Below are 25,244 nucleotides of genomic sequence, written 5' to 3' on the forward strand. Positions count from 1 at the left end.
TGAAAGGAAGAGACTTGCTTCTGAAGATTGCAGCAGCATTGGCGGGAGAGAGGCGCACGGGCGGGCGGGACACTGCTCCTCAAGCCCGGTTTTACGCAGGATGGTCGGAGTGCCTCCGTCTGCCTGTCCGGCGGGGGCTCTCTCTTTAGCCTCATGGCCAGTCCGGCCCTGGTGCAGTCGTGTCTCACCAAGGGCGGGTCTAGGCCGTCACTCTGGAGTCTGTATCCTCCGGGTGAGGTCTCCTATTCTTCCACCTGGGGGCTGGAGAGGAGGGGGTGTTTGGTCCGGGGCGCCAGTCACAGTCGCCCTTGAGAGGCGTTTATATAAGGGAGTTTGTAACTGTAACCGTGTCTGGACTGGTTGTTCTAAGGTGCGCTAAGTGATGTCTTGGCATTTGGGAGAAGCTTTGAGAAACGCGGGTGGCCTCTTTCTTTTCCTTTGCTTGCTTTGTTTAGGAAAGGAAAGTCTCCATTGGAGGGTTTGGTGTTTTCTCAAGCCCTGGAGTTGGTGTTTGGAAACAGAATGCGAGGTAGATGGCTGGGCTCCGCGCCCACTCCTCATGCGATATAGCGCCTTGTCATCCCCTCCCAACCTAGCCTTCGATAGCTCAGTTGGTAGAGCGGAGGACTGTAGTGGAGTGACTGTCATCCTTAGGTCGCTGGTTCAAATCCGGCTCGAAGGATTTTTGCAAACTCTTCACTTTTTTTCCCTCTGCTTCCCAATGGAAAGCGCCTCTTTCTCGGACCCTCACACGCCGGGGCTTTTCCTGCCTCCCCTCTTCACCTTTGCAGCCCAGCTCTCTCCTCCGGCGGGGGCGAGGGGGGGTGGTGTCTCCCGCCCCCCTCCCTGTGTGCAGCCCCCGCTGCAATGCCCCCTCATCAGACAGAGCCAGGGGCCCCTGGGCTGAAGAGCCAGTCCGGGGCCCCGTCTGAAGCAGCCCTGGGAGCTGGTTGTGGTGACTCTGGCATCAGGGGATGCTGCTGAGAGCGTCTGCTAGGAGGCGAGAGGGTTGCTGTGAGGTGTGAGGGAGGAGTGTGTTTGTGTGTGTATGGGGGGAGAGAGTGTGTGTGTGTTTGTTGAGCCCGTGGCCCCCTGTGTTGGTGTCAAGGAGTTGATAAATGGCACGAACCGGTAGCATATAGTGAAGAGGCGGCTCGAAGGCCACATGAGGAGCGGCCCAGCAGTTCGAGATGCATCGGTTCCTCGTTAGTATAGTGGTCAGTATCCCTGCCTGTCACGCGGGAGACCGGGGTTCAATTCCCCGACGGGGAGGATTCAGGCGCCTTTTTTAAAGCATGACAATTCTACCTCTATTTAAAGTGGCATCTAGAATGTGACACCCCTGCTATTGTTTACTGGCGCTTTTCATGTATGACGTCATCTCCGTTAACAGAAAGACTTACTAATACAATCTCACCATTTTTCAAATCAAACACGGGCGATTTTTAAGGCGCACACTTTTTGGGAAGCATTTCTGCCTTTCCATGTTCAGCTTCTGTGTACTTTATTGGAAAAAGAAGCGTGCACGAAGGGTTATTATTGACATCAGAAATCAACGGACTGCAGGATCAACATAATGCATTTAAGCCCGTTTCCCTTTTTACAGAAACATAAATGAAATGATGGATCGTGCTCTGAAGGAGGAATTGTTTTATATGACGGTGAAGCTTTTTTAAAATCTCTTTGTTTAAGTCTAATGGGTTAGAACTTCCAGTCATATTGTGAAAGTAAAATTTCCACTGGCGGCCTGCACTCCCGACCAGCCTCATCAGAGATCTTATATTGCCTAGGTCCAGCACGCCTACCAAATTCCGGTCAGGTTATAGCAGTGTATTCTGGGACTTGTAGTCCTGCTCCTAACACTCTAAACTCAGGCCGAGGGGAGCCAGCATCCAAAGTAACCCCCTGGGCTGGGAGAAGCGCTCATGTTCGGGTCTGGGCTAACTTGAGAGCTGTGTGGAGGCCTCGGACGAGCTCCAGGGATCCCCGAGAAGGGCTGCTACCCTCTGTTGGGGGTGTGCCTGAAAGCAGCGTGTTTTCTGTGTCTGTTGATGATCTCGAAAGTGCAGGAAAGACTATCTTGCCAGTGTTAGGTTGATGTGCTTTTCAGTGCTTTCTGTAGTGGATGAGGATATCACTGTGACAGAAGCAGAGGTGGCCTGACCGACCCTGCTGGTATGTCTTGGAGCAGCTGCTCTGAGGTAGAGGTGGGCGCTCCCTGGTGGTCTAGTGGTTAGGATTCGGCGCTCTCACCGCCGCGGCCCGGGTTCGATTCCCGGTCAGGGAAGGGGACTTTTTTGACACTCTGTACTTCCGTTTTTTAGGTCGAGCCTTTACCATTCCGCAGGAATGGGAAATGGGGAGAATTCAAGTCGGCTATTTTCTCGTCAAACCAAAGGGCTTTCAGCCCGCGGTTTTCATGCAGTGCCCGTCAACATGCACGCGCATCGCATGCAAGCCCAGCCCAGTCCTCCCCTCATTCACGCCCACCCACCAGGCTCTCCCGCCCCCATCAGGCTTCTCTCCCAATCCGCATGCAAGCCCAGCCCAGTCCTCCCCTCATTCACGCCCACCCACCAGGCTCTCCCGCCCCCATCAGGCTTCTCTCCCAATCCGCATGCAAGCCCAGCCCAGTCCTCCCCTCCTTCACGCCCACCCACCAGGCTCTCCCGCCCCCATCAGGCTTCTCTCCCAATCCGCCTGCCTCCCCTCGCGCATTCACGCCTCCCACCAGGCTTTCCCGCCCCCATCCGGCGTTTCATTTTGTTTCTGGTGTGCCTTCGCCACAATTATACTTCTGTGCGACCGAACTGGGTTTTCTCTGCCCATCAAGCTCCCTCCCGTCCAGCATGTCCCCTTCACGAGCTGAGCTGAGATGAGCTGATGGACGGCCTGTTACTCAAACCAAGCAGCAACAAACCCCTCTGCTCACCCGGCTCCACAACCGGTGCACACTTCTGGGAAACTGCGGTAACCGAGGCAAGGAACTACCCGGGAGCTTCTAACACGGCGGGGGGTTGGAAATGATCACGATCTCAACACTGCGTCCACAGATTACTAACCAGTATATACAGTTATTAAAACGTCAATTAATGTGTTCTTCTGCTCATTGCCAGGCACCGTTCCATGGCAAAAAGGATTTCTACCACAAGACACGTGTTCCACCGCCAAGGATAATATTTTTATAGAAAACCAAGAGTGAGTGTAATATTACAGGTTTACCATTCTGTGGTAGTAAGAAGCTTAACCATGTGTATTAAATACAGCAAACAGCTACTACCGCCAGCGCCCAAGAGGGAACCAGTGTATACTGCACCATAAGGCATTGATTCACAAAGGTACTTACCTGAAATGCTCCCTCTCATATTTTTCTTCTGTGCACTGAAATGCAATGTTTGTGGGCACACGTTTATTGCGGTGTGGGAGGGGCAGTTTCGGTTTGTTGGGTATCTGCTCTCCCCCACACATCTCTGTTCCCTAGACCCCTCCCCGCTAAGCGTGCACCCACGGCCCCCCAGCTCCTCCCACAAGCCCCTTTGTGTAAGCAGGGGGAGCTTCTCACCTTGTTCGTAAAACCTGTTCTATAGATATGTGTAAATCAATACCCCTCCCCTCGGCCCCACTTCCGCTTACGGCCTGGAGGGCTGGGAGCCTTCCTTCATTCATTAACTCAAAAGTGCCCTCTTCCAGTGCCCCTTGCGTAAAAAAAGAAACCCGCTCCCTCCGCTTCGGGCATTCTTGAGGACAAGGAAGAGGCTGGCGACGCTGTACTTTTATTAAAACCCTCGCTCTGAACAAAAGCCTCGTAATTGACTTCTGGACTCTGCCGTTGATCTTTCCAGCCCTCCGAGAGCTGCTGCGCAGTGAGTCAACTCCTTTGCAATCTGCTGCTACTGGGGACAAATGCGCAGGTTACCAGCAGTTTAACAACAATCGTCCCGCCTGACATCCGGGCCGTGTTTATTTGCTGGGCACTGACATCACCTTAATGAGATCTCATTCATCAAGGTCTGCTGCTCTGCAAGACTGTTGTCGTGGAAGGGGATGGTGTGTGTGCCTCTGAGTATGTGTCAGTCTGTGTGTGTGTCTCTCTGACGTGCAATTGTGTGTCAGTGTTTGATTCTGCCCGCACGCCAAAGCTGGTCGGTCTTGCTTTAATATACTAATGCAGCCAAGATTTTTTTTTTTTAACATACAGTGGGCTTCTGGCCCAGCCCCTTGAGCTCCCTACTTCCGGTCAGCCCCCTTCAGCCATTGCTTTGTGATCATGTTGTAATGCGCCACAAGTGCCAACACCTAAAACGGGGCACCGTGCATGCCCCTGCTTTTGCCTTTCAGATCTCTGGACGTGGTGCAAAAAGCAGGATACAGTAGCCATTTCACCCACTATCCAGCACTTTAAATTCAGTTTTGTCGTTGATGTATTGTTCCACAGACCTGCACTTTAAACTGTCCTACACGCAGCTTGCCACAATCCAAACACTTAATTGCACCATGGCCCCTGACCGCTTGCTCTAGCGACCTGGCACTTCAAAGTTCTCAAGTGCCAAGAAGGGAGTGTGACATCCCTGCGTACTTTCGGGTGTAGATTACCCAACAATGGTGCTTTTTTGAACAACTATTAAACGGGCCATCTTGCTATGATCAGGACGGGCTGCTAGTCCTTTCACACATGGGTCCACGTGTGGTGGGGGCACTTTGGGTTATACACGTATGTCGGCACACTGCGCAGCAGCTTTTGTGTATTTTGCTCTGAGAGGTGCATAATAATTGGTCGCGTTTAAGGGTAGGATGGGGTCGTTATCTATGTTTAAACTTGATTTTATAATTATAGCAAAGGCTTCCTAGGGATCCGGCCCTGTGTCGTTGGCAGTACGAATCAAAGACGATTTATTACCCTGCCAACGTTATACCCCCACCTCTGTTTTTTTGCTTTCTTTTTATTCAATTACTTTGCCATTCTGGACACAAGCAGCTCTTATTTCACAGGCTAATTTTTGTATGGCGAGGCCATGAGCTTAACTTCAAAGGCATCCGCTCCTCCACCCCCTGCTTCAGTACAAAGGAATGCGCCGGCCCGGCCGCTTTTAATTTCATTTCCCGGCCGCGTTTATTTAATTTTATTTCGCGGCCGCGTTTTTCTGCCCTTCTGCCCTCTGTTAGACTCGTTTTTCCCTTGCAACCCCAGCATCACTCAGCGCAACCCCTGCATCACTCAGCACAACCCCTGCATCACTCAGCACAACCCCTGCATCACTCAGCGCAACCCCTGCATCACTCAGCGCAACCCCTGCATCACTCAGCGCAACCCCTGCATCACTCAGTGCAACCCCTGCATCACTCAGTGCAACCCCTGCATCACTCAGCGCAACCCCTGCAACACTCAGGGCAACCCCTGCATCACTCAGCGCAGCATCACTCAGCGCAACCCCTGCATCACTCAGCACAACCCCTGCATCAATCTCTGCAACCAATTAACAACAACTGGTTCAAATATGTTCTCTCAATGTTTCAAGCTTTATTACAAATGTCACAAAAAAAGTTAATATTTCATTTCTGTTCTTGGATTTTCATCACAATAAAATACACTGAACATAATCTTCACAAAAGTTATTTACAGAAGTTTAAGCTATTGCCATTATAAATTACAATCACTTTTATTTAAGTATTAATTATTTTAAAAAATTAAAAGCCATTGTAATTTGTAATATCAATACGTCCAAGTCACGTAAATACAAAACATGTTGCATTACAAATGCTATAGGTATCCCATTTGCAAACGTTATAACTATTGGCATTGAAAATGACAAAGCTATTAATTTAGCTATTTTCAAAACCAACACATAAATAAAAAAAAATGTCATTTACAAGACCAATAGCTCAAACTTTCCTACTGCGAGACCTATTGGCAACGCCAGTGCTTGTTTGGGATCCTATTTAAACACATTTTTTAAGGTTTTACGTGGCAAATCTTTCTTTACATACATTTCTTCTTTACTTGACTTGCCACCTGCTAATCACTGCGTCACCTTTCAGGGACAGAGACAAAGCACGGATAGAAAAGTCAATGCTGGTCGTCAAAGCTTATTCTTCACAACGGATGCATTTCCACTTGGAAGATGCATTGGCAAATCCAGGAGGCCTGTTTCTATGGGTCTCCAGTTCTATCAAGAGTCTAGTTTCAGGACAACTTTGAAAGGAAGAGACTTGCTTCTGAAGATTGCAGCAGCATTGGCGGGAGAGAGGCGCACGGGCGGGCGGGACACTGCTCCTCAAGCCCGGTTTTACGCAGGATGGTCGGAGTGCCTCCGTCTGCCTGTCCGGCGGGGGCTCTCTCTTTAGCCTCATGGCCAGTCCGGCCCTGGTGCAGTCGTGTCTCACCAAGGGCGGGTCTAGGCCGTCACTCTGGAGTCTGTATCCTCCGGGTGAGGTCTCCTATTCTTCCACCTGGGGGCTGGAGAGGAGGGGGTGTTTGGTCCGGGGCGCCAGTCACAGTCGCCCTTGAGAGGCGTTTATATAAGGGAGTTTGTAACTGTAACCGTGTCTGGACTGGTTGTTCTAAGGTGCGCTAAGTGATGTCTTAGCATTTGGGAGAAGCTTTGAGAAACGCGGGTGGCCTGTTTCTTTTCCTTTGCTTGCTTTGTTTAGGAAAGGAAAGTCTCCATTGGAGGGTTTGGTGTTTTCTCAAGCCCTGGAGTTGGTGTTTGGAAACAGAATGCGAGGTAGATGGCCGGGCTCCGCGCCCACTCCTCATGCGATATAGCGCCTTGTCATCCCCTCCCAACCTAGCCTTCGATAGCTCAGTTGGTAGAGCGGAGGACTGTAGTGGAGTGGCTGTCATCCTTAGGTCGCTGGTTCAAATCCGGCTCGAAGGATTTTTGCAAACTCTTCACTTTTTTCCCCTCTGCTTCCCAATGGAAAGCGCCTCTTTCTCGGACCCTCACACGCCGGGGCTTTTCCTGCCTCCCCTCTTCACCTTTACAGCCCAGCTCTCTCCTCCGGCGGGGGCGAGGGGGGGTGGTGTCTCCCGCCCCCCTCCCTGTGTGCAGCCCCCGCTGCAATGCCCCCTCATCAGACAGAGCCAGGGGCCCCTGGGCTGAAGAGCCAGTCCGGGGCCCCGTCTGAAGCAGCCCTGGGAGCTGGTTGTGGTGACTCTGGCATCAGGGGATGCTGCTGAGAGCGTCTGCTAGGAGGTGAGAGGGTTGCTGTGAGGTGTGAGGGAGGAGTGTGTTTGTGTGTGTATGGTGGGAGAGAGTGTGTGTGTGTTTGTTGAGCCCGTGGCCCCCTGTGTTGGTGTCAAGGAGTTGATAAATGGCACGAACCGGTAGCATATAGTGAAGAGGCGGCTCGAAGGCCACATAAGGAGCGGCCCAGCAGTTCGAGATTCATCGGTTCCTCGTTAGTATAGTGGTCAGTATCCCCGCCTGTCACGCGGGAGACCGGGGTTCAATTCCCCGACGGGGAGGATTCAGTCGCCTTTCTTAAAGCATGACAATTCTACCTCTATTTTAAGTGGCATCTAGAATGTGACACCCCTGCTATTGTTTACTGGCGCTTTTCATGTATGACGTCATCTCCGTTAACAGAAAGACTTACTAATACAATCTCACCATTTTTCAAATCAAACACGGGCGATTTTTAAGTCGCACACTTTTTGGGAAGCATTTCTGCCTTTCCATGTTCAGCTTCTGTGTACTTTATTGGAAAAAGAAGCGTGCACGAAGGGTTCTTATTGACATCAGAAATCAACGGACTGCATGATCAACATAATGCATTTAAGCCCGTTTCCCTTTCTACAGAAACATAAATGAAATGATGGATCGTGCTCTGAAGGAGGAATTGTTTTATATGACGGTGAAGCTTTTTTAAAATCTCTTTGTTTAAGTCTAATGGGTTAGAACTTCCAGTCATATTGTGAAAGTAAAATTTCCACTGGCGGCCTGCACTCCCGACCAGCCTCATCAGAGATCTTATATTGCCTAGGTCCAGCACGCCTACCAAATTCCGGTCAGGTTATAGCAGTGTATTCTGGGACTTGTAGTCCTGTTCCTAACACTCTAAACTCAGGCCGAGGGGAGCCAGCATCCAAAGTAACCCCCCCCCCCCCCCGGGCTGGGAGAAGCGCTCATGTTCGGGTCTGGGCTAACTTGAGAGCTGTGTGGAGGCCTCGGACGAGCTCCAGGGATCCCCGAGAAGGGCTGCTACCCTCTGTTGGGGGTGTGCCTGAAAGCAGCGTGTTTTCTGTGTCTGTTGATGATCTCGAAAGTGCAGTAAAGACTATCTTGCCAGTGTTAGGTTGATGTGCTTTTCAGTGCTTTCTGTAGTGGATGAGGATATCACTGTGACAGAAGCAGAGGTGGCCTGACCGACCCTGCTGGTATGTCTTGGAGCAGCTGCTCTGAGGGCGAGGTGGGCGCTCCCTGGAGGTCTAGTGGTTAGGATTCGGCGCTCTCACCGCCGCGGCCCGGGTTCGATTCCCGGTCAGGGAAGGGGACTTTTTTTGACACTCTGTACTTCCGTTTTTTTGGGATCCTATTTAAACACATTTTTTAAGGTTTTACGTGGCAAATCTTTCTTTACATACATTTCTTCTTTACTTGACTTGCCACCTGCTAATAACTACGTCACCTTTCAGGGACAGAGACAAAGCACGGATAGAAAAGTCAATGCTGGTCGTCAAAGCTTATTCTTCACAACCGATGTCTTTCCACTTGGAAGATGCATTGGCAAATCCAGGAGGCCTGTTTCTATGGGTCTCCAGTTCTATCAAGAGTCTAGTTTCAAGACAACTTTGAAAGGAAGAGACTTGCTTCTGAAGATTGCAGCAGCATTGGCGGGAGAGAGGCGCACGGGCGGGCGGGACACTGCTCCTCAAGCCCGGTTTTACGCAGGATGGGCGGAGTGCCTCCGTCTGCCTGTCCGGCGGGGGCTCTCTCTTTAGCCTCATGGCCAGTCCGGCCCTGGTGCAGTCGTGTCTCACCAAGGGCGGGTCTAGGCCGTCACTCTGGAGTCTGTATCCTCCGGGTGAGGTCTCCTATTCTTCCACCTGGGGGCTGGAGAGGAGGGGGTGTTTGGTCCGGGGCGCCAGTCACAGTCGCCCTTGAGAGGCGTTTATATAAGGGAGTTTGTAACTGTAACCGTGTCTGGACTGGTTGTTCTAAGGTGCGCTAAGTGATGTCTTGGCATTTGGGAGAAGCTTTGAGAAACGCGGGTGGCCTCTTTCTTTTCCTTTGCTTGCTTTGTTTAGGAAAGGAAAGTCTCCATTGGAGGGTTTGGTGTTTTCTCCAGCCCCGGAGTTGGTGTTTAGAAACAGAATGCGAGGTAGATGGCTGGGCTCCGCGCCCACTCCTCATGCGATATAGCGCCTTGTCATCCCCTCCCAACCTAGCCTTCGATAGCTCAGTTGGTAGAGCGGAGGACTGTAGTGGAGTGACTGTCATCCTTAGGTCGCTGGTTCAAATCCGGCTCGAAGGATTTTTGCAAACTCTTCACTTTTTTCCCCTCTGCTTCCCAATGGAAAGCGCCTCTTTCTCGGACCCTCACACGCCGGGGCTTTTCCTGCCTCCCCTCTTCACCTTTGCAGCCCAGCTCTCTCCTCCGGCGGGGGCGAGGGGGGGTGGTGTCTCCCGCCCCCCTCCCTGTGTGCAGCCCCCGCTGCAATGCCCCCTCATCAGACAGAGCCAGGGGCCCCTGGGCTGAAGAGCCAGTCCGGGGCCCCGTCTGAAGCAGCCCTGGGAGCTGGTTGTGGTGACTCTGGCATCAGGGGATGCTGCTGAGAGCGTCTGCTAGGAGGCGAGAGGGTTGCTGTGAGGTGTGAGGGAGGAGTGTGTTTGTGTGTGTATGGTGGGAGAGAGTGTGTGTGTGTTTGTTGAGCCCGTGGCCCCCTGTGTTGGTGTCAAGGAGTTGATAAATGGCACGAACCGGTAGCATATAGTGAAGAGGCGGCTCGAAGGCCACATAAGGAGCGGCCCAGCAGTTCGAGATTCATTGGTTCCTCGTTAGTATAGTGGTCAGTATCCCCGCCTGTCACGCGGGAGACCGGGGTTCAATTCCCCGACGGGGAGGATTCAGTCGCCTTTTTTAAAGCATGACAATTCTACCTCTATTTTAAGTGGCATCTAGAATGTGACACCCCTGCTATTGTTTACTGGCGCTTTTCATGTATGACGTCATCTCCGTTAACAGAAAGACTTACTAATACAATCTCACCATTTTTCAAATCAAACACGGGCGATTTTTAAGTCGCACACTTTTTGGGAAGCATTTCTGCCTTTCCATGTTCAGCTTCTGTGTACTTTATTGGAAAAAGAAGCGTGCACGAAGGGTTCTTATTGACATCAGAAATCAACGGACTGCATGATCAACATAATGCATTTAAGCCCGTTTCCCTTTCTACAGAAACATAAATGAAATGATGGATCGTGCTCTGAAGGAGGAATTGTTTTATATGACGGTGAAGCTTTTTTAAAATCTCTTTGTTTAAGTCTAATGGGTTAGAACTTCCAGTCATATTGTGAAAGTAAAATTTCCACTGGCGGCCTGCACTCCCGACCAGCCTCATCAGAGATCTTATATTGCCTAGGTCCAGCACGCCTACCAAATTCCGGTCAGGTTATAGCAGTGTATTCTGGGACTTGTAGTCCTGTTCCTAACACTCTAAACTCAGGCCGAGGGGAGCCAGCATCCAAAGTAACCCCCCCCCCCCCCGGGCTGGGAGAAGCGCTCATGTTCGGGTCTGGGCTAACTTGAGAGCTGTGTGGAGGCCTCGGACGAGCTCCAGGGATCCCCGAGAAGGGCTGCTACCCTCTGTTGGGGGTGTGCCTGAAAGCAGCGTGTTTTCTGTGTCTGTTGATGATCTCGAAAGTGCAGGAAAGACTATCTTGCCAGTGTTAGGTTGATGTGCTTTTCAGTGCTTTCTGTAGTGGATGAGGATATCACTGTGACAGAAGCAGAGGTGGCCTGACCGACCCTGCTGGTATGTCTTGGAGCAGCTGCTCTGAGGTAGAGGTGGGCGCTCCCTGGTGGTCTAGTGGTTAGGATTCGGCGCTCTCACCGCCGCGGCCCGGGTTCGATTCCCGGTCAGGGAAGGGGACTTTTTTGACACTCTGTACTTCCGTTTTTTAGGTCGAGCCTTTACCATTCCGCAGGAATGGGAAATGGGGAGAATTCAAGTCGGCTATTTTCTCGTCAAACCAAAGGGCTTTCAGCCCGCGGTTTTCATGCAGTGCCCGTCAACATGCACGCGCATCGCATGCAAGCCCAGCCCAGTCCTCCCCTCATTCACGCCCACCCACCAGGCTCTCCCGCCCCCATCAGGCTTCTCTCCCAATCCGCATGCAAGCCCAGCCCAGTCCTCCCCTCATTCACGCCCACCCACCAGGCTCTCCCGCCCCCATCAGGCTTCTCTCCCAATCCGCATGCAAGCCCAGCCCAGTCCTCCCCTCCTTCACGCCCACCCACCAGGCTCTCCCGCCCCCATCAGGCTTCTCTCCCAATCCGCCTGCCTCCCCTCGCGCATTCACGCCTCCCACCAGGCTTTCCCGCCCCCATCCGGCGTTTCATTTTGTTTCTGGTGTGCCTTCGCCACAATTATACTTCTGTGCGACCGAACTGGGTTTTCTCTGCCCATCAAGCTCCCTCCCGTCCAGCATGTCCCCTTCACGAGCTGAGCTGAGATGAGCTGATGGACGGCCTGTTACTCAAACCAAGCAGCAACAAACCCCTCTGCTCACCCGGCTCCACAACCGGTGCACACTTCTGGGAAACTGCGGTAACCGAGGCAAGGAACTACCCGGGAGCTTCTAACACGGCGGGGGGTTGGAAATGATCACGATCTCAACACTGCGTCCACAGATTACTAACCAGTATATACAGTTATTAAAACGTCAATTAATGTGTTCTTCTGCTCATTGCCAGGCACCGTTCCATGGCAAAAAGGATTTCTACCACAAGACACGTGTTCCACCGCCAAGGATAATATTTTTATAGAAAACCAAGAGTGAGTGTAATATTACAGGTTTACCATTCTGTGGTAGTAAGAAGCTTAACCATGTGTATTAAATACAGCAAACAGCTACTACCGCCAGCGCCCAAGAGGGAACCAGTGTATACTGCACCATAAGGCATTGATTCACAAAGGTACTTACCTGAAATGCTCCCTCTCATATTTTTCTTCTGTGCACTGAAATGCAATGTTTGTGGGCACACGTTTATTGCGGTGTGGGAGGGGCAGTTTCGGTTTGTTGGGTATCTGCTCTCCCCCACACATCTCTGTTCCCTAGACCCCTCCCCGCTAAGCGTGCACCCACGGCCCCCCAGCTCCTCCCACAAGCCCCTTTGTGTAAGCAGGGGGAGCTTCTCACCTTGTTCGTAAAACCTGTTCTATAGATATGTGTAAATCAATACCCCTCCCCTCGGCCCCACTTCCGCTTACGGCCTGGAGGGCTGGGAGCCTTCCTTCATTCATTAACTCAAAAGTGCCCTCTTCCAGTGCCCCTTGCGTAAAAAAAGAAACCCGCTCCCTCCGCTTCGGGCATTCTTGAGGACAAGGAAGAGGCTGGCGACGCTGTACTTTTATTAAAACCCTCGCTCTGAACAAAAGCCTCGTAATTGACTTCTGGACTCTGCCGTTGATCTTTCCAGCCCTCCGAGAGCTGCTGCGCAGTGAGTCAACTCCTTTGCAATCTGCTGCTACTGGGGACAAATGCGCAGGTTACCAGCAGTTTAACAACAATCGTCCCGCCTGACATCCGGGCCGTGTTTATTTGCTGGGCACTGACATCACCTTAATGAGATCTCATTCATCAAGGTCTGCTGCTCTGCAAGACTGTTGTCGTGGAAGGGGATGGTGTGTGTGCCTCTGAGTATGTGTCAGTCTGTGTGTGTGTCTCTCTGACGTGCAATTGTGTGTCAGTGTTTGATTCTGCCCGCACGCCAAAGCTGGTCGGTCTTGCTTTAATATACTAATGCAGCCAAGATTTTTTTTTTTTAACATACAGTGGGCTTCTGGCCCAGCCCCTTGAGCTCCCTACTTCCGGTCAGCCCCCTTCAGCCATTGCTTTGTGATCATGTTGTAATGCGCCACAAGTGCCAACACCTAAAACGGGGCACCGTGCATGCCCCTGCTTTTGCCTTTCAGATCTCTGGACGTGGTGCAAAAAGCAGGATACAGTAGCCATTTCACCCACTATCCAGCACTTTAAATTCAGTTTTGTCGTTGATGTATTGTTCCACAGACCTGCACTTTAAACTGTCCTACACGCAGCTTGCCACAATCCAAACACTTAATTGCACCATGGCCCCTGACCGCTTGCTCTAGCGACCTGGCACTTCAAAGTTCTCAAGTGCCAAGAAGGGAGTGTGACATCCCTGCGTACTTTCGGGTGTAGATTACCCAACAATGGTGCTTTTTTGAACAACTATTAAACGGGCCATCTTGCTATGATCAGGACGGGCTGCTAGTCCTTTCACACATGGGTCCACGTGTGGTGGGGGCACTTTGGGTTATACACGTATGTCGGCACACTGCGCAGCAGCTTTTGTGTATTTTGCTCTGAGAGGTGCATAATAATTGGTCGCGTTTAAGGGTAGGATGGGGTCGTTATCTATGTTTAAACTTGATTTTATAATTATAGCAAAGGCTTCCTAGGGATCCGGCCCTGTGTCGTTGGCAGTACGAATCAAAGACGATTTATTACCCTGCCAACGTTATACCCCCACCTCTGTTTTTTTGCTTTCTTTTTATTCAATTACTTTGCCATTCTGGACACAAGCAGCTCTTATTTCACAGGCTAATTTTTGTATGGCGAGGCCATGAGCTTAACTTCAAAGGCATCCGCTCCTCCACCCCCTGCTTCAGTACAAAGGAATGCGCCGGCCCGGCCGCTTTTAATTTCATTTCCCGGCCGCGTTTATTTAATTTTATTTCGCGGCCGCGTTTTTCTGCCCTTCTGCCCTCTGTTAGACTCGTTTTTCCCTTGCAACCCCAGCATCACTCAGCGCAACCCCTGCATCACTCAGCACAACCCCTGCATCACTCAGCACAACCCCTGCATCACTCAGCGCAACCCCTGCATCACTCAGCGCAACCCCTGCATCACTCAGCGCAACCCCTGCATCACTCAGTGCAACCCCTGCATCACTCAGTGCAACCCCTGCATCACTCAGCGCAACCCCTGCAACACTCAGGGCAACCCCTGCATCACTCAGCGCAGCATCACTCAGCGCAACCCCTGCATCACTCAGCACAACCCCTGCATCAATCTCTGCAACCAATTAACAACAACTGGTTCAAATATGTTCTCTCAATGTTTCAAGCTTTATTACAAATGTCACAAAAAAAGTTAATATTTCATTTCTGTTCTTGGATTTTCATCACAATAAAATACACTGAACATAATCTTCACAAAAGTTATTTACAGAAGTTTAAGCTATTGCCATTATAAATTACAATCACTTTTATTTAAGTATTAATTATTTTAAAAAATTAAAAGCCATTGTAATTTGTAATATCAATACGTCCAAGTCACGTAAATACAAAACATGTTGCATTACAAATGCTATAGGTATCCCATTTGCAAACGTTATAACTATTGGCATTGAAAATGACAAAGCTATTAATTTAGCTATTTTCAAAACCAACACATAAATAAAAAAAAATGTCATTTACAAGACCAATAGCTCAAACTTTCCTACTGCGAGACCTATTGGCAACGCCAGTGCTTGTTTGGGATCCTATTTAAACACATTTTTTAAGGTTTTACGTGGCAAATCTTTCTTTACATACATTTCTTCTTTACTTGACTTGCCACCTGCTAATCACTGCGTCACCTTTCAGGGACAGAGACAAAGCACGGATAGAAAAGTCAATGCTGGTCGTCAAAGCTTATTCTTCACAACGGATGCATTTCCACTTGGAAGATGCATTGGCAAATCCAGGAGGCCTGTTTCTATGGGTCTCCAGTTCTATCAAGAGTCTAGTTTCAGGACAACTTTGAAAGGAAGAGACTTGCTTCTGAAGATTGCAGCAGCATTGGCGGGAGAGAGGCGCACGGGCGGGCGGGACACTGCTCCTCAAGCCCGGTTTTACGCAGGATGGTCGGAGTGCCTCCGTCTGCCTGTCCGGCGGGGGCTCTCTCTTTAGCCTCATGGCCAGTCCGGCCCTGGTGCAGTCGTGTCTCACCAAGGGCGGGTCTAGGCCGTCACTCTGGAGTCTGTATCCTCCGGGTGAGGTCTCCTATTCTTCCACCTGGGGGCTGGAGAGGAGGGGGTGTTTGGTCCGGGGCGCCAGTCACAGTCGCCCTTGAGAGGCGTTTATATAAGGGAGTTTGTAACTGTAACCGTGTCTGGACTGGTTGTTCTAAGGTGCGCTAAGTGATGTCTTAGCATTTGGGAGAAGCTTTGAGAAACGCGGGTGGCCTGTTTCTTTTCCTTTGCTTGCTTTGTTTAGGAAAGGAAAGTCTCCATTGGAGGGTTTGGTGTTTTCTCAAGCCCTGGAGTTGGTGTTTGGAAACAGAATGCGAGGTAGATGGCCGGGCTCCGCGCCCACTCCTCATGCGATATAGCGCCTTGTCATCCCCTCCCAACCTAGCCTTCGATAGCTCAGTTGGTAGAGCGGAGGACTGTAGTGGAGTGGCTGTCATCCTTAGGTCGCTGGTTCAAATCCGGCTCGAAGGATTTTTGAAAACTCTTCACTTTTTTCCCCTCTGCTTCCCAATGGAAAGCGCCTCTTTCTCGGACCCTCACACGCCGGGGCTTTTCCTGCCTCCCCTCTTCACCTTTACAGCCCAGCTCTCTCCTCCGGCGGGGGCGAGGGGGGGTGGTGTCTCCCGCCCCCCTCCCTGTGTGCAGCCCCCGCTGCAATGCCCCCTCATCAGACAGAGCCAGGGGCCCCTGGGCTGAAGAGCCAGTCCGGGGCCCCGTCTGAAGCAGCCCTGGGAGCTGGTTGTGGTGACTCTGGCATCAGGGGATGCTGCTGAGAGCGTCTGCTAGGAGGCGAGAGGGTTGCTGTGAGGTGTGAGGGAGGAGTGTGTTTGTGTGTGTATGGTGGGAGAGAGTGTGTGTGTGTTTGTTGAGCCCGTGGCCCCCTGTGTTGGTGTCAAGGAGTTGATAAATGGCACGAACCGGTAGCATATAGTGAAGAGGCGGCTCGAAGGCCACATAAGGAGCGGCCCAGCAGTTCGAGATTCATCGGTTCCTCGTTAGTATAGTGGTCAGTATCCCCGCCTGTCACGCGGGAGACCGGGGTTCAATTCCCCGACGGGGAGGATTCAGTCGCCTTTCTTAAAGCATGACAATTCTACCTCTATTTTAAGTGGCATCTAGAATGTGACACCCCTGCTATTGTTTACTGGCGCTTTTCATGTATGACGTCATCTCCGTTAACAGAAAGACTTACTAATACAATCTCACCATTTTTCAAATCAAACACGGGCGATTTTTAAGTCGCACACTTTTTGGGAAGCATTTCTGCCTTTCCATGTTCAGCTTCTGTGTACTTTATTGGAAAAAGAAGCGTGCACGAAGGGTTCTTATTGACATCAGAAATCAACGGACTGCATGATCAACATAATGCATTTAAGCCCGTTTCCCTTTCTACAGAAACATAAATGAAATGATGGATCGTGCTCTGAAGGAGGAATTGTTTTATATGACGGTGAAGCTTTTTTAAAATCTCTTTGTTTAAGTCTAATGGGTTAGAACTTCCAGTCATATTGTGAAAGTAAAATTTCCACTGGCGGCCTGCACTCCCGACCAGCCTCATCAGAGATCTTATATTGCCTAGGTCCAGCACGCCTACCAAATTCCGGTCAGGTTATAGCAGTGTATTCTGGGACTTGTAGTCCTGTTCCTAACACTCTAAACTCAGGCCGAGGGGAGCCAGCATCCAAAGTAACCCCCCCCCCCCCCCCCCCGGGCTGGGAGAAGCGCTCATGTTCGGGTCTGGGCTAACTTGAGAGCTGTGTGGAGGCCTCGGACGAGCTCCAGGGATCCCCGAGAAGGGCTGCTACCCTCTGTTGGGGGTGTGCCTGAAAGCAGCGTGTTTTCTGTGTCTGTTGATGATCTCGAAAGTGCAGTAAAGACTATCTTGCCAGTGTTAGGTTGATGTGCTTTTCAGTGCTTTCTGTAGTGGATGAGGATATCACTGTGACAGAAGCAGAGGTGGCCTGACCGACCCTGCTGGTATGTCTTGGAGCAGCTGCTCTGAGGGCGAGGTGGGCGCTCCCTGGTGGTCTAGTGGTTAGGATTCGGCGCTCTCACCGCCGCGGCCCGGGTTCGATTCCCGGTCAGGGAAGGGGACTTTTTTTGACACTCTGTACTTCCGTTTTTTTGGGATCCTATTTAAACACATTTTTTAAGGTTTTACGTGGCAAATCTTTCTTTACATACATTTCTTCTTTACTTGACTTGCCACCTGCTAATAACTACGTCACCTTTCAGGGACAGAGACAAAGCACGGATAGAAAAGTCAATGCTGGTCGTCAAAGCTTATTCTTCACAACCGATGTCTTTCCACTTGGAAGATGCATTGGCAAATCCAGGAGGCCTGTTTCTATGGGTCTCCAGTTCTATCAAGAGTCTAGTTTCAAGACAACTTTGAAAGGAAGAGACTTGCTTCTGAAGATTGCAGCAGCATTGGCGGGAGAGAGGCGCACGGGCGGGCGGGACACTGCTCCTCAAGCCCGGTTTTACGCAGGATGGGCGGAGTGCCTCCGTCTGCCTGTCCGGCGGGGGCTCTCTCTTTAGCCTCATGGCCAGTCCGGCCCTGGTGCAGTCGTGTCTCACCAAGGGCGGGTCTAGGCCGTCACTCTGGAGTCTGTATCCTCCGGGTGAGGTCTCCTATTCTTCCACCTGGGGGCTGGAGAGGAGGGGGTGTTTGGTCCGGGGCGCCAGTCACAGTCGCCCTTGAGAGGCGTTTATATAAGGGAGTTTGTAACTGTAACCGTGTCTGGACTGGTTGTTCTAAGGTGCGCTAAGTGATGTCTTGGCATTTGGGAGAAGCTTTGAGAAACGCGGGTGGCCTCTTTCTTTTCCTTTGCTTGCTTTGTTTAGGAAAGGAAAGTCTCCATTGGAGGGTTTGGTGTTTTCTCCAGCCCCGGAGTTGGTGTTTAGAAACAGAATGCGAGGTAGATGGCTGGGCTCCGCGCCCACTCCTCATGCGATATAGCGCCTTGTCATCCCCTCCCAACCTAGCCTTCGATAGCTCAGTTGGTAGAGCGGAGGACTGTAGTGGAGTGACTGTCATCCTTAGGTCGCTGGTTCAAATCCGGCTCGAAGGATTTTTGCAAACTCTTCACTTTTTTCCCCTCTGCTTCCCAATGGAAAGCGCCTCTTTCTCGGACCCTCACACGCCGGGGCTTTTCCTGCCTCCCCTCTTCACCTTTGCAGCCCAGCTCTCTCCTCCGGCGGGGGCGAGGGGGGGTGGTGTCTCCCGCCCCCCTCCCTGTGTGCAGCCCCCGCTGCAATGCCCCCTCATCAGACAGAGCCAGGGGCCCCTGGGCTGAAGAGCCAGTCCGGGGCCCCGTCTGAAGCAGCCCTGGGAGCTGGTTGTGGTGACTCTGGCATCAGGGGATGCTGCTGAGAGCGTCTGCTAGGAGGCGAGAGGGTTGCTGTGAGGTGTGAGGGAGGAGTGTGTTTGTGTGTGTATGGTGGGAGAGAGTGTGTGTGTGTTTGTTGAGCCCGTGGCCCCCTGTGTTGGTGTCAAGGAGTTGATAAATGGCACGAACCGGTAGCATATAGTGAAGAGGCGGCTCGAAGGCCACATAAGGAGCGGCCCAGCAGTTCGAGATTCATCGGTTCCTCGTTAGTATAGTGGTCAGTATCCCCGCCTGTCACGCGGGAGACCGGGGTTCAATTCCCCGACGGGGAGGATTCAGTCGCCTTTTTTAAAGCATGACAATTCTACCTCTATTTTAAGTGGCATCTAGAATGTGACACCCCTGCTATTGTTTACTGGCGCTTTTCATGTATGACGTCATCTCCGTTAACAGAAAGACTTACTAATACAATCTCACCATTTTTCAAATCAAACACGGGCGATTTTTAAGTCGCACACTTTTTGGGAAGCATTTCTGCCTTTCCATGTTCAGCTTCTGTGTACTTTATTGGAAAAAGAAGCGTGCACGAAGGGTTCTTATTGACATCAGAAATCAACGGACTGCATGATCAACATAATGCATTTAAGCCCGTTTCCCTTTCTACAGAAACATAAATGAAATGATGGATCGTGCTCTGAAGGAGGAATTGTTTTATATGACGGTGAAGCTTTTTTAAAATCTCTTTGTTTAAGTCTAATGGGTTAGAACTTCCAGTCATATTGTGAAAGTAAAATTTCCACTGGCGGCCTGCACTCCCGACCAGCCTCATCAGAGATCTTATATTGCCTAGGTCCAGCACGCCTACCAAATTCCGGTCAGGTTATAGCAGTGTATTCTGGGACTTGTAGTCCTGTTCCTAACACTCTAAACTCAGGCCGAGGGGAGCCAGCATCCAAAGTAACCCCCCCCCCCCCCCGGGCTGGGAGAAGCGCTCATGTTCGGGTCTGGGCTAACTTGAGAGCTGTGTGGAGGCCTCGGACGAGCTCCAGGGATCCCCGAGAAGGGCTGCTACCCTCTGTTGGGGGTGTGCCTGAAAGCAGCGTGTTTTCTGTGTCTGTTGATGATCTCGAAAGTGCAGTAAAGACTATCTTGCCAGTGTTAGGTTGATGTGCTTTTCAGTGCTTTCTGTAGTGGATGAGGATATCACTGTGACAGAAGCAGAGGTGGCCTGACCGACCCTGCTGGTATGTCTTGGAGCAGCTGCTCTGAGGGCGAGGTGGGCGCTCCCTGGTGGTCTAGTGGTTAGGATTCGGCGCTCTCACCGCCGCGGCCCGGGTTCGATTCCCGGTCAGGGAAGGGGACTTTTTTTGACACTCTGTACTTCCGTTTTTTTGGGATCCTATTTAAACACATTTTTTAAGGTTTTACGTGGCAAATCTTTCTTTACATACATTTCTTCTTTACTTGACTTGCCACCTGCTAATCACTGCGTCACCTTTCAGGGACAGAGACAAAGCACGGATAGAAAAGTCAATGCTGGTCGTCAAAGCTTATTCTTCACAACGGATTCATTTCCACTTGGAAGATGCATTGGCAAATCCAGGAGGCCTGTTTCTATGGGTCTCCAGTTCTATCAAGAGTCTAGTTTCAGGACAACTTTGAAAGGAAGAGACTTGCTTCTGAAGATTGCAGCAGCATTGGCGGGAGAGAGGCGCATGGGCGGGCGGGACACTGCTCCTCAAGCCCGGTTTTACGCAGGATGGTCGGAGTGCCTCCGTCTGCCTGTCCGGCGGGGGCTCTCTCTTTAGCCTCATGGCCAGTCCGGCCCTGGTGCAGTCGTGTCTCACCAAGGGCGGGTCTAGGCCGTCACTCTGGAGTCTGTATCCTCCGGGTGAGGTCTCCTATTCTTCCACCTGGGGGCTGGAGAGGAGGGGGTGTTTGGTCCGGGGCGCCAGTCACAGTCGCCCTTGAGAGGCGTTTATATAAGGGAGTTTGTAACTGTAACCGTGTCTGGACTGGTTGTTCTAAGGTGCGCTAAGTGATGTCTTGGCATTTGGGAGAAGCTTTGAGAAACGCGGGTGGCCTGTTTCTTTTCCTTTGCTTGCTTTGTTTAGGAAAGGAAAGTCTCCATTGGAGGGTTTGGTGTTTTCTCAAGCCCTGGAGTTGGTGTTTGGAAACAGAATGCGAGGTAGATGGCTGGGCTCCGCGCCCACTCCTCATGCGATATAGCGCCTTGTCATCCCCTCCCAACCTAGCCTTCGATAGCTCAGTTGGTAGAGCGGAGGACTGTAGTGGAGTGACTGTCATCCTTAGGTCGCTGGTTCAAATCCGGCTCGAAGGATTTTTGCAAACTCTTCACTTTTTTTCCCTCTGCTTCCCAATGGAAAGCGCCTCTTTCTCGGACCCTCACACGCCGGGGCTTTTCCTGCCTCCCCTCTTCACCTTTGCAGCCCAGCTCTCTCCTCCGGCGGGGGCGAGGGGGGGTGGTGTCTCCCGCCCCCCTCCCTGTGTGCAGCCCCCGCTGCAATGCCCCCTCATCAGACAGAGCCAGGGGCCCCTGGGCTGAAGAGCCAGTCCGGGGCCCCGTCTGAAGCAGCCCTGGGAGCTGGTTGTGGTGACTCTGGCATCAGGGGATGCTGCTGAGAGCGTCTGCTAGGAGGCGAGAGGGTTGCTGTGAGGTGTGAGGGAGGAGTGTGTTTGTGTGTGTATGGGGGGAGAGAGTGTGTGTGTGTTTGTTGAGCCCGTGGCCCCCTGTGTTGGTGTCAAGGAGTTGATAAATGGCACGAACCGGTAGCATATAGTGAAGAGGCGGCTCGAAGGCCACATGAGGAGCGGCCCAGCAGTTCGAGATGCATCGGTTCCTCGTTAGTATAGTGGTCAGTATCCCCGCCTGTCACGCGGGAGACCAGGGTTCAATTCCCCGACGGGGAGGAGGATTCAGGCGCCTTTTTTAAAGCATGACAATTCTACCTCTATTTAAAGTGGCATCTAGAATGTGACACCCCTGCTATTGTTTACTGGCGCTTTTCATGTATGACGTCATCTCCGTTAACAGAAAGACTTACTAATACAATCTCACCATTTTTCAAATCAAACACGGGCGATTTTTAAGGCGCACACTTTTTGGGAAGCATTTCTGCCTTTCCATGTTCAGCTTCTGTGTACTTTATTGGAAAAAGAAGCGTGCACGAAGGGTTATTATTGACATCAGAAATCAACGGACTGCAGGATCAACATAATGCATTTAAGCCCGTTTCCCTTTTTACAGAAACATAAATGAAATGATGGATCGTGCTCTGAAGGAGGAATTGTTTTATATGACGGTGAAGCTTTTTTAAAATCTCTTTGTTTAAGTCTAATGGGTTAGAACTTCCAGTCATATTGTGAAAGTAAAATTTCCACTGGCGGCCTGCACTCCCGACCAGCCTCATCAGAGATCTTATATTGCCTAGGTCCAGCACGCCTACCAAATTCCGGTCAGGTTATAGCAGTGTATTCTGGGACTTGTAGTCCTGCTCCTAACACTCTAAACTCAGGCCGAGGGGAGCCAGCATCCAAAGTAACCCCCTGGGCTGGGAGAAGCGCTCATGTTCGGGTCTGGGCTAACTTGAGAGCTGTGTGGAGGCCTCGGACGAGCTCCAGGGATCCCCGAGAAGGGCTGCTACCCTCTGTTGGGGGTGTGCCTGAAAGCAGCGTGTTTTCTGTGTCTGTTGATGATCTCGAAAGTGCAGGAAAGACTATCTTGCCAGTGTTAGGTTGATGTGCTTTTCAGTGCTTTCTGTAGTGGATGAGGATATCACTGTGACAGAAGCAGAGGTGGCCTGACCGACCCTGCTGGTATGTCTTGGAGCAGCTGCTCTGAGGTAGAGGTGGGCGCTCCCTGGTGGTCTAGTGGTTAGGATTCGGCGCTCTCACCGCCGCGGCCCGGGTTCGATTCCCGGTCAGGGAAGGGGACTTTTTTGACACTCTGTACTTCCGTTTTTTTGGGATCCTATTTAAACACATTTTTTAAGGTTTTACGTGGCAAATCTTTCTTTACATACATTTCTTCTTTACTTGACTTGCCACCTGCTAATCACTGCGTCACCTTTCAGGGACAGAGACAAAGCACGGATAGAAAAGTCAATGCTGGTCGTCAAAGCTTATTCTTCACAACGGATGCATTTCCACTTGGAAGATGCATTGGCAAATCCAGGAGGCCTGTTTCTATGGGTCTCCAGTTCTATCAAGAGTCTAGTTTCAGGACAACTTTGAAAGGAAGAGACTTGCTTCTGAAGATTGCAGCAGCATTGGCGGGAGAGAGGCGCACGGGCGGGCGGGACACTGCTCCTCAAGCCCGGTTTTACGCAGGATGGTCGGAGTGCCTCCGTCTGCCTGTCCGGCGGGGGCTCTCTCTTTAGCCTCATGGCCAGTCCGGCCCTGGTGCAGTCGTGTCTCACCAAGGGCGGGTCTAGGCCGTCACTCTGGAGTCTGTATCCTCCGGGTGAGGTCTCCTATTCTTCCACCTGGGGGCTGGAGAGGAGGGGGTGTTTGGTCCGGGGCGCCAGTCACAGTCGCCCTTGAGAGGCGTTTATATAAGGGAGTTTGTAACTGTAACCGTGTCTGGACTGGTTGTTCTAAGGTGCGCTAAGTGATGTCTTAGCATTTGGGAGAAGCTTTGAGAAACGCGGGTGGCCTGTTTCTTTTCCTTTGCTTGCTTTGTTTAGGAAAGGAAAGTCTCCATTGGAGGGTTTGGTGTTTTCTCAAGCCCTGGAGTTGGTGTTTGGAAACAGAATGCGAGGTAGATGGCCGGGCTCCGCGCCCACTCCTCATGCGATATAGCGCCTTGTCATCCCCTCCCAACCTAGCCTTCGATAGCTCAGTTGGTAGAGCGGAGGACTGTAGTGGAGTGGCTGTCATCCTTAGGTCGCTGGTTCAAATCCGGCTCGAAGGATTTTTGCAAACTCTTCACTTTTTTCCCCTCTGCTTCCCAATGGAAAGCGCCTCTTTCTCGGACCCTCACACGCCGGGGCTTTTCCTGCCTCCCCTCTTCACCTTTACAGCCCAGCTCTCTCCTCCGGCGGGGGCGAGGGGGGGTGGTGTCTCCCGCCCCCCTCCCTGTGTGCAGCCCCCGCTGCAATGCCCCCTCATCAGACAGAGCCAGGGGCCCCTGGGCTGAAGAGCCAGTCCGGGGCCCCGTCTGAAGCAGCCCTGGGAGCTGGTTGTGGTGACTCTGGCATCAGGGGATGCTGCTGAGAGCGTCTGCTAGGAGGCGAGAGGGTTGCTGTGAGGTGTGAGGGAGGAGTGTGTTTGTGTGTGTATGGTGGGAGAGAGTGTGTGTGTGTTTGTTGAGCCCGTGGCCCCCTGTGTTGGTGTCAAGGAGTTGATAAATGGCACGAACCGGTAGCATATAGTGAAGAGGCGGCTCGAAGGCCACATAAGGAGCGGCCCAGCAGTTCGAGATTCATCGGTTCCTCGTTAGTATAGTGGTCAGTATCCCCGCCTGTCACGCGGGAGACCGGGGTTCAATTCCCCGACGGGGAGGATTCAGTCGCCTTTCTTAAAGCATGACAATTCTACCTCTATTTTAAGTGGCATCTAGAATGTGACACCCCTGCTATTGTTTACTGGCGCTTTTCATGTATGACGTCATCTCCGTTAACAGAAAGACTTACTAATACAATCTCACCATTTTTCAAATCAAACACGGGCGATTTTTAAGTCGCACACTTTTTGGGAAGCATTTCTGCCTTTCCATGTTCAGCTTCTGTGTACTTTATTGGAAAAAGAAGCGTGCACGAAGGGTTCTTATTGACATCAGAAATCAACGGACTGCATGATCAACATAATGCATTTAAGCCCGTTTCCCTTTCTACAGAAACATAAATGAAATGATGGATCGTGCTCTGAAGGAGGAATTGTTTTATATGACGGTGAAGCTTTTTTAAAATCTCTTTGTTTAAGTCTAATGGGTTAGAACTTCCAGTCATATTGTGAAAGTAAAATTTCCACTGGCGGCCTGCACTCCCGACCAGCCTCATCAGAGATCTTATATTGCCTAGGTCCAGCACGCCTACCAAATTCCGGTCAGGTTATAGCAGTGTATTCTGGGACTTGTAGTCCTGTTCCTAACACTCTAAACTCAGGCCGAGGGGAGCCAGCATCCAAAGTAACCCCCCCCCCCCCCCGGGCTGGGAGAAGCGCTCATGTTCGGGTCTGGGCTAACTTGAGAGCTGTGTGGAGGCCTCGGACGAGCTCCAGGGATCCCCGAGAAGGGCTGCTACCCTCTGTTGGGGGTGTGCCTGAAAGCAGCGTGTTTTCTGTGTCTGTTGATGATCTCGAAAGTGCAGGAAAGACTATCTTGCCAGTGTTAGGTTGATGTGCTTTTCAGTGCTTTCTGTAGTGGATGAGGATATCACTGTGACAGAAGCAGAGGTGGCCTGACCGACCCTGCTGGTATGTCTTGGAGCAGCTGCTCTGAGGTAGAGGTGGGCGCTCCCTGGTGGTCTAGTGGTTAGGATTCGGCGCTCTCACCGCCGCGGCCCGGGTTCGATTCCCGGTCAGGGAAGGGGACTTTTTTGACACTCTGTACTTCCGTTTTTTAGGTCGAGCCTTTACCATTCCGCAGGAATGGGAAATGGGGAGAATTCAAGTCGGCTATTTTCTCGTCAAACCAAAGGGCTTTCAGCCCGCGGTTTTCATGCAGTGCCCGTCAACATGCACGCGCAT

At 51.4% G+C, this 25,244-nt stretch overlaps 19 non-coding genes across 19 annotated transcripts; all 19 read left to right on the forward strand.

Moving 5' to 3' along the window:
• The first annotated feature begins 596 nt into the window (after positions 1-596).
• TRNAY-GUA (transfer RNA tyrosine (anticodon GUA)) lies at positions 597-682 on the forward strand. Its single transcript is given in 2 exon segments — positions 597-633; positions 647-682. It is a non-coding gene; the product is annotated as a tRNA-Tyr (tRNA).
• Positions 683-2,215: 1,533 nt separating this feature from the next.
• Positions 2,216-2,287, forward strand: TRNAE-CUC (transfer RNA glutamic acid (anticodon CUC)). The gene has a single exon. It is a non-coding gene; the product is annotated as a tRNA-Glu (tRNA).
• A 4,502-nt stretch (positions 2,288-6,789) lies between these two features.
• Positions 6,790-6,875, forward strand: TRNAY-GUA (transfer RNA tyrosine (anticodon GUA)). Its single transcript is given in 2 exon segments — positions 6,790-6,826; positions 6,840-6,875. It is a non-coding gene; the product is annotated as a tRNA-Tyr (tRNA).
• Positions 6,876-7,393: 518 nt separating this feature from the next.
• Positions 7,394-7,465, forward strand: TRNAD-GUC (transfer RNA aspartic acid (anticodon GUC)). Its single transcript has one exon. It is a non-coding gene; the product is annotated as a tRNA-Asp (tRNA).
• Positions 7,466-8,417: 952 nt separating this feature from the next.
• Positions 8,418-8,489, forward strand: TRNAE-CUC (transfer RNA glutamic acid (anticodon CUC)). The gene has a single exon. It is a non-coding gene; the product is annotated as a tRNA-Glu (tRNA).
• Positions 8,490-9,388: 899 nt separating this feature from the next.
• Positions 9,389-9,474, forward strand: TRNAY-GUA (transfer RNA tyrosine (anticodon GUA)). The gene is given in 2 exon segments: positions 9,389-9,425; positions 9,439-9,474. It is a non-coding gene; the product is annotated as a tRNA-Tyr (tRNA).
• A 518-nt stretch (positions 9,475-9,992) lies between these two features.
• On the forward strand, positions 9,993-10,064 carry TRNAD-GUC (transfer RNA aspartic acid (anticodon GUC)). The gene has a single exon. It is a non-coding gene; the product is annotated as a tRNA-Asp (tRNA).
• Positions 10,065-11,015: 951 nt separating this feature from the next.
• TRNAE-CUC (transfer RNA glutamic acid (anticodon CUC)) lies at positions 11,016-11,087 on the forward strand. Its single transcript has one exon. It is a non-coding gene; the product is annotated as a tRNA-Glu (tRNA).
• Positions 11,088-15,589: 4,502 nt separating this feature from the next.
• Positions 15,590-15,675, forward strand: TRNAY-GUA (transfer RNA tyrosine (anticodon GUA)). The gene is given in 2 exon segments: positions 15,590-15,626; positions 15,640-15,675. It is a non-coding gene; the product is annotated as a tRNA-Tyr (tRNA).
• Positions 15,676-16,193: 518 nt separating this feature from the next.
• TRNAD-GUC (transfer RNA aspartic acid (anticodon GUC)) lies at positions 16,194-16,265 on the forward strand. Its single transcript has one exon. It is a non-coding gene; the product is annotated as a tRNA-Asp (tRNA).
• Positions 16,266-17,221: 956 nt separating this feature from the next.
• TRNAE-CUC (transfer RNA glutamic acid (anticodon CUC)) lies at positions 17,222-17,293 on the forward strand. The gene has a single exon. It is a non-coding gene; the product is annotated as a tRNA-Glu (tRNA).
• An 899-nt stretch (positions 17,294-18,192) lies between these two features.
• TRNAY-GUA (transfer RNA tyrosine (anticodon GUA)) lies at positions 18,193-18,278 on the forward strand. The gene is given in 2 exon segments: positions 18,193-18,229; positions 18,243-18,278. It is a non-coding gene; the product is annotated as a tRNA-Tyr (tRNA).
• A 518-nt stretch (positions 18,279-18,796) lies between these two features.
• Positions 18,797-18,868, forward strand: TRNAD-GUC (transfer RNA aspartic acid (anticodon GUC)). The gene has a single exon. It is a non-coding gene; the product is annotated as a tRNA-Asp (tRNA).
• Positions 18,869-19,820: 952 nt separating this feature from the next.
• Positions 19,821-19,892, forward strand: TRNAE-CUC (transfer RNA glutamic acid (anticodon CUC)). Its single transcript has one exon. It is a non-coding gene; the product is annotated as a tRNA-Glu (tRNA).
• An 899-nt stretch (positions 19,893-20,791) lies between these two features.
• Positions 20,792-20,877, forward strand: TRNAY-GUA (transfer RNA tyrosine (anticodon GUA)). The gene is given in 2 exon segments: positions 20,792-20,828; positions 20,842-20,877. It is a non-coding gene; the product is annotated as a tRNA-Tyr (tRNA).
• A 1,536-nt stretch (positions 20,878-22,413) lies between these two features.
• On the forward strand, positions 22,414-22,485 carry TRNAE-CUC (transfer RNA glutamic acid (anticodon CUC)). Its single transcript has one exon. It is a non-coding gene; the product is annotated as a tRNA-Glu (tRNA).
• Positions 22,486-23,383: 898 nt separating this feature from the next.
• On the forward strand, positions 23,384-23,469 carry TRNAY-GUA (transfer RNA tyrosine (anticodon GUA)). The gene is given in 2 exon segments: positions 23,384-23,420; positions 23,434-23,469. It is a non-coding gene; the product is annotated as a tRNA-Tyr (tRNA).
• A 518-nt stretch (positions 23,470-23,987) lies between these two features.
• Positions 23,988-24,059, forward strand: TRNAD-GUC (transfer RNA aspartic acid (anticodon GUC)). The gene has a single exon. It is a non-coding gene; the product is annotated as a tRNA-Asp (tRNA).
• Positions 24,060-25,011: 952 nt separating this feature from the next.
• Positions 25,012-25,083, forward strand: TRNAE-CUC (transfer RNA glutamic acid (anticodon CUC)). The gene has a single exon. It is a non-coding gene; the product is annotated as a tRNA-Glu (tRNA).
• Positions 25,084-25,244: the final 161 nt, after the last annotated feature.

This window comes from Lissotriton vulgaris, chromosome 1_1 (assembly GCF_964263255.1).
Source record: "Lissotriton vulgaris chromosome 1_1, aLisVul1.2, whole genome shotgun sequence".
Classification (NCBI taxonomy): domain Eukaryota; kingdom Metazoa; phylum Chordata; class Amphibia; order Caudata; family Salamandridae; genus Lissotriton; species Lissotriton vulgaris.